The sequence below is a fragment of the Cornus florida genome, unplaced genomic scaffold (assembly GCF_030987335.1).
Source record: "Cornus florida cultivar Cherokee Brave unplaced genomic scaffold, ASM3098733v1 CherokeeBrave_3.0.0_Hap2_Chr07, whole genome shotgun sequence".
Lineage (NCBI taxonomy): Eukaryota > Viridiplantae > Streptophyta > Magnoliopsida > Cornales > Cornaceae > Cornus > Cornus florida.
Genome location: NW_026775577.1, coordinates 63522508 through 63529788, shown reverse-complemented (window position 1 = coordinate 63529788; position 7281 = coordinate 63522508).

Genomic DNA, 7281 nt, shown 5'->3' with positions numbered 1-7281 from the left:
GATGACGCTTTTGGGATCAAGTCGATTGATTGATGTTTCGGGTAGAGAGAGCATTGCACTGTTAGTGTCACTTGTAGTGTCACCTATAGATTCGGAGATGGATTGTTAGAGCCTTACTATTGTGGTAAGGGTTCACGTTTGTTTGGAGTCTTACCGTGGTGGCTGTCGCACTGATTTTTGGGAGTCAGCTTATGGCTAGGAATTGCTTTCCTTTTACCTAGACACTCTAGGACACGATGTCCATCGGTCATGGTTGCATCATCCTTATATTATGCAGTTTCGTTTACTACCATGTTAGTAGTATAATTTATGATATTGTGATGAATGAGTAGGTGGAGGTATGTCCACATTTGCTTTCTTGTTGTATGGCATTAGCATGCCTTTCTTATATGCTTAGAGATGCCATGTTGTTACTGCGCTTTAATGGCATGCTTTTGTGCTTACGTGGAGACGTGTTGCATATACCTTTGATCTATGTGAGTAGATTTTCTTTCTGGTAATTGCATTTCTTGTCATATGCATGACTTCCAAGTTTGGTTTTCCCATTCATTTCCCTCGGTCGCACGTAGTGTGTACGCAGGTTTCCACAATGATTTTGTGTTGGTTCGTGTTAGGGACCTAACAAGGAGTGAGTCTCTTTTCTTCGTTGCGTTGTACACTGTTTTGGGGTTGGTTGGTCCATGAGGACCACTATCGTTGTCTTGAGTCCTTGGTGAGGATTTGATGGATTTTGGTCGACTTACTTCCATGTAGGGGGTGAAGTCTTTGACTTTGTTGTCTTTCATTTCAGAGATGGAGTCGTGGTGTTGTCCTTTTTAGGACTGGTGGTTCCCTTTCTTTCGTGTCTTCCCTTGGGGAGTTTCTGTCATGGTTGTTGATGGAGTTGTGGTGCTCAGAGTGAGTTGATTGGTGTGAGATCATTTTATGGGGACTTGTGTCCATATCATTGAGGATTTATTTGATTGTGAGGTGAGCTCGATGCTCTTTTGAGAATACCTTTTTGGAGATTTGTTTTGGTTTTGGAGACCTGGATGTGGTTGACTCTTAGGAGGAGTTTTGGAGGATTGCTGTTGGATATGGCTTATTTGTGGATTTTTCTCGTCCTAGTTATGACTAGGCGTGGTCTTGAGGAATCGTAGTTCCAGTGATGGTTCTTGGATTGAAATTAAGGAATTTTGATTTAGCTTGGTGTTGCCAAGCACGGTTTTGAGAGATTCATTTTGTGACCTTGGTTGTTGGCATTTTGATGTGTGTGCCACTTGGTGGACTTGTATTTTGAGGATTTAGTTATCCGTGATAGGGGTGTGGATCTGATGTTTGATCATGGTGATTGGTCTTGTAGTTGATCTGTTTCAGGGAGAAATGTAAGACCTTCGATGAAATATCTTGTAGTGAGACTCGTTTTGATTATTGGAGGTTTTGATTTGCTTTTTAGGTTTTGGATTCTCGATTGATGTTGTTGGTAGTAGCATTTTGAGGCATTAGAGTTGTTAGTTTTGTTGTATTGAGGATTTGAGGCCTTAAGCATAGTGGTGCCTATGACATTGTTGTCAGAGTTTGGAATTGGCCAGGATGGTCTAGAACGTCTTTGGGCCATATTCCAACTCTCACAGATGCCTGGTTCCCACATTGCCTTTAGCCATGATCTTTTTGTGACATTGATGTCATTGGTATCGAGAGTTCCATGGGTAGACCTAGTGGGGGGTAGGTTATGAACTAGTGCCTTATACTGTCATGCTACCATACAAAGTTGTGTGTTGTGGGCGAGTATTAGTTGCCGTCGATGCTACCTTACTGACGAGTAAGTGTGGGCGAGCACTAGGCACTGTCGTTGCTACCACACATTTGAGTACGTCGTGGGCGGGGTCTGGTCGCTATTCGTACTACCACGTTGTCTTTGTTCTGTACCTTGATTTGATTTGTGATGATCTTGGAGTTCATTTGGTAGTTGTTTATGGATCGGTTTGGAGGTTCATCAGGGGGAATGCTTACGGTTGTTGTTTTCCATTCTTTTGTCTGACCTTGGGTTCAGTGTGTGAGTTCTGACTTATTGTGTGGCTATATGGTCACTTTTTCTTTGAAAGGTTGTCTTATCGTGAGCACGTGGGTGCAAATGACATTGGTTTGGGGGTTTCTTTTCAGCTTTGAGGCCGCTGGTGTGGCGTGTTGTGTGGGGTACTCAGAGATGTACTCCGTAGTTATCCTGGTTTCGCCTTTTTGTTTTGTTGGGGCTGAATTTTGGGGACGAAATCCCTTTAAGGTGGGAAGGTTGTAATGACCTAGATTTTCACGGATAATTTTTTTCCATTGTCTTTCCTTTCTGAGTTTAGTTCCTCATCGCTTAGTATCGTCCCGAGTGCTCTAGGGTGATTTCCGAGACTCTTTTTTGTGGATTGACAACTTCCTTTGAGGACCAAGTCGTTTTCACATTTTTCGTTTTTCGACACTATTCACTTTTTATCTTTTTCCCTATTTCGTCTTTTTTCCTATTTTATCTTTTCCCCGTTTGTCACTTTGTTTGCAAAACCACATTTCTTGCGTTCAGAGTTGGGTTTTGACTTCACGTATCTTCATTCTCAGTGATTTCCATGAAATACGTATCTTTACTTTTGCAAGAAAGTACTCTGGTTGCTCCCGGTGTCCATAGGGCCATGGATGCATAGTTCTTTGGAAACATTTCCTATTCTTGGGGTGTTTTTCGTAAATATCTTTTGAAGATATTTTATTTTAGGGGTATCTAAGAAAATATCTTTTGGAAGATATTTTCATTCTTGGGCAGTTTCGCATTTTTTACTTTTTGGAGGGGCCATTGTGCAATTAATGAAAGTTATTACTAAATGTCTTATTTTGAGCCTGGATCCTTGTACGGGATTCATTTTGACATTTCGTCGAGTCGCCTACTAATAGAATTCCCTTCTGGTCAATGTTTTCCAGTTTCAGAGTTTCTGGCCCCAGTTTGTGCTAAACTTGTTTTGGGCATAACTTTTTACTCGGGACTCAGTTTTTGACGCCGTTTCTTCTGTTATTCATATTTTTTGATTTTGAATCTTTTTTGTTCATAGAGTTGTACCATTTGAGTGCGTCTACTCAAATTTCACTTTTTCGGACCCGGCGGGGCCCGTTCAGGGCACTTTTTGAGATTTCTATAAACGGGGGGTGAGATATTTTATTTTTTCATCTTCCCCACTCTTTTGCATGACCTGAAGCTTCCATGGCAGCCCAAGGGAGGCTGCTACCTTCTCTCTCCTCTTTTGAGCTTCATTCCTTTATCAGAACATAGTAAGGCCTTTACGTTTTGTGTTCGTGTTGACTACGCGCTTCTTTCACCCTTATTAGAACCCATTTCTAGCCAAATTTTGAGTTTGATTTTGAGGTCAAGTTGTGATTTTGATGGGCCTTTCATGGAGGTTATGTTCACGGCGTTGTCCCCGACAAAACCTAGTAGTTTCGTCGGATTCAGAGCCGTTCCATTTTAATGGCTTTTGAGATTTTCATCTCAAATTGAGGTAGGAAATGTTTTAAGATTTTATATGTGTTTTATTGAGTGTTTCTCATGATTATACAACTTATATGTATGCCTTGTATCAAATTTAGAAAGTTAGTAATTTTTATTTCTTTGTATAAGATGTAAAATTCATGATGATATATAACTTTGATTTGAATTGTGGCATGCTCGAAAATCATGTTTTAATATTTTTGTTAACATATATTAAATTGGTGTTGATTGAATAAAAATTGCATAATTTATTTAATATTTATCTTTTGTGAAAGATTAAATCCCATGGTTGTACCTTGTATGAAATTGACTTGTGATATGTTTTTAAATTATGTCTTGGCATTTTGTTTAACATACTTTAATTTGAAAGCATTTGGACAAGTATGAAAATATAGAGATTTTAAATAAAATGATTAATTAAAATCTAATTAAGGGCTCCATTGGCCTAATTAAGTGTTTAACTTGATAATTGTGATAACTATCACTTATGTTCTAGCATATGTTAATTTGGAACCATTTGATGTTGTTTTAGAAGTTAGGGATTTGATTTCCACATTATTGTTCTTATGGCTTAATCGAGTTTTGATTTGGTGTATGTAATGACCATGTTATATTGTTTATCATGTATTAATTGGAGGCCATTTGATTGAGATTTGAAACCTAGGAAATTTAATTAGTTTATTGATTAATTTAATTAGTTTAGGAAATTTGAAACCTAGTATTATTGATTAACTCATGTATTTGACATTGATAGTATGTTTAAAGCATGACTTTTGACTTATAATGAATTTATGAGTTTATGTTTTCAATATTCAGTTATATTGTTATAGCATGTAACGAATCGCACTCTGAAGATTCGACATTGTCATCCTATAGTAGTTGTGGATTTAGAACATGTATTGTGTGGTTACAATCTACTTATGCATGGAAGGTAACTTCGTGCATTATATAAATCATGTATAAGTTGTGAACTTATTTGGCTTATTTTGGAATCACTTGGGACATTGTTTTGTCAGATGGCTAGAGTTTGGCTCTAGTACGGGGATGTGAGTCCTCTAAGTCAAAAGTTCGCGCGTTGGGTAGGCTGCCTGGGGGTTAGTAGCTCCAAATTTGCCTTGTCTGGGCGGAAATCCGAGCTTTGATGTCCAAGTCTTCCACTATTTGTTTTCGCATTCAATTTCAAGTTTGTAATTATGTTTATATTGTGACTTGTGGTTTTGGCAATCGGCGATTTGATGCTGTTAAGTACCTCTATACTAAATTGTTATATTTAGTTGATTTCACACTTTTAGATTTCTAGTTGATAACTTAGAGAATCTGTGTCTTGATGTGTGGTATTAGATATTCTAATTATACTAGATTGCTATATTTAGTTGATTTAACATTTAGATTTCTAGTTGATAACTTTGAAAATCTATATCTAGTTGCTTTGTGTAAGCATGTTTCTATCTAGTTGCTTTGTGTAAGCATGTTATATCTTGTTGCTATGTGTAGCTTGCTCTTGTGTTGTTGAATTTGCATAAAGGATGTGTTTTATGCTAGAAATGATCTAGGGTAGCTTAGGATGCTCCCGGAATCTCATCTCGACATAAACGTTAGGTGGCTTGAGCCCCTTTAACATGTTTCACCTTAAGGTGATGAAATTGTAAAACATAGGTCTATGCATGCTCATTTCCTACGAGTAGCTTTATGTTACTCGCCCCTACGATACTGGGGCATATTTCAGGTACAGGACACGAGATTGGAGTTTTGCACTAGTTTTGGTTGAATTGTAGAGTTGAAGTTTCTTTAGAAGCTTTCTTGTTTACATGCGAGTGTTGGGATGTTTGGTTTTACTTATGAAATGTAGTCTTTCTAACTTAGAGGTTTAACATGTCAAATGTTGTAAATGAACTGCAATAAGGCCCTAGGCCATTGTAGCATGATTAAAATGTCATTTTACATTTGCATGTATGCTCACATCATCATAAGGTAGCATTTAATGAAGTTTAATTATGAAATGGGGGATTCAAATGAGACTTAAGGTCTATTTTCAGAAATTGTACATAGCAGGTTCATTCTCAGTATTTCAATCTTTTTCGGTTGACTGGTAGGTTGTTTCGGTCGACCAAACCTCCTCTAACTTCAATTGAACAGTAAAAACTCCATTTCCAGTAGCCTTTTCACTGTAGAGGCTTATTTCGGTCGGCCTGTTGGTCATTTCGGTCGACCGAAGTGAAGGTTCTTTTCCTTCTTCTTTCTGGCCCATTTCGGCATACCGAAGCTCCATTTCGGTCGACCAAAATGGAGCTGTCTTGTGAACTTTGGTTGGTCTGTTGCTCAGGCATGTTCACTCCATTTGTTATTTGTATAAAGACTTCGTTTACATCGTTCAAGCCATTTTTGGTGTACTAGGTCTAGTTTAAACTAGGTCTTGTTCTTTTGGTTGTCATTGGTGCTATAGGGTACTAATTGACCTTTCATTCTAGTTTTAGCTTCCGCATTTTGGATCCGTTATCGGATCATTTTTCGGTTCATCACTGACGTACTGGGTTGAAAACCTTGGGCTGTCACAGAAATAGCCATCGGTCCACCGAAATGACCCTGAATAGTGAAAAAGGCTACTGGAAATGAGTTTTTACGGTGCAATGAAGTTTCCAAAAGCCATCGGTTGACTGAACTAGCATTTCGGATGACCGAAATGATTCGAGATGGTGCTGAATGGCCTGTTATGCACAAGAAATGTTAAGGCTTCACCCAAGCCTCAAACCCCAACATGAAATTGGTCCAAAAACATGATTTTAAGCTATGCAAGCATGCCAACAAGTATAATTTTGGTATTGAAGTGTGTTACAATGGCCCTTGGCCTCATACATATCAATTATAAGAATTTCATATGTCAAACCTCCAAAGTTGATAAAAATACATTTTTAAACAAAATATGGCGCCAAATGAGTACAAGTGCTAAATTAAACATGTTTGGCCCTTGGCTTTATGTCATACATATCAAATACATTGTAAAGAGTATACTTATGTACACTTTACATGTTTAGAATTAAATATACACATTTTGACATATAAGGCTACAAATGGCATTTCGAGTCAACCTTCACAAAATGGAACCTTTAAGTCTACTAATCATCCAAGCATAATGAGGATCTTTAACCTTGATTCCTGTACCTGAAAAATGTCCCCACTACGTGGGTGAGTAACATAAAGCTGCTCGTAGGAAATGAGTATGTATCGACCTAGCATTTTACAATTTTATCACCTTAAGGTGAAACATGTTAAAGGGGCTTATACCACCTAACGTCTATATCAAGATGAGACTTAGGGAGCATCCTAAGCTACCCTAGATCATTTCTAGCATAAATCACATCATTCATGCAATTCAAACCACATAGAAGCATGCTATACTAAGCAACAAGATATAGATTCTCAAGGTCATCAACTTGAAATCTAAAATGCGAAAACAACCAAAGTGGGTTATGCCACCTAACGTCTATGTTCCAAATGAATCTATAGGATCATTCCTAAGTCATATTTGAAAAATATAGCATAGATGTACTTAATAACATCAAAACCTGTAATGATTCATTAAAATCATAAAACATAGATGTACTTACCAACATCAAAATTTGCAATGATTCATTAGAAATCACAATGTCTGAATGTACTTAACAACATTAAATCGCTAATAACCAAAACCAAAAGTCACAATTAAACATGATTGTCAACTTGGAATTGAATGCGAAATCAAATAGTGGAATACTTGGACATCTAAGCTCGGAATTCTGTCGAGACCT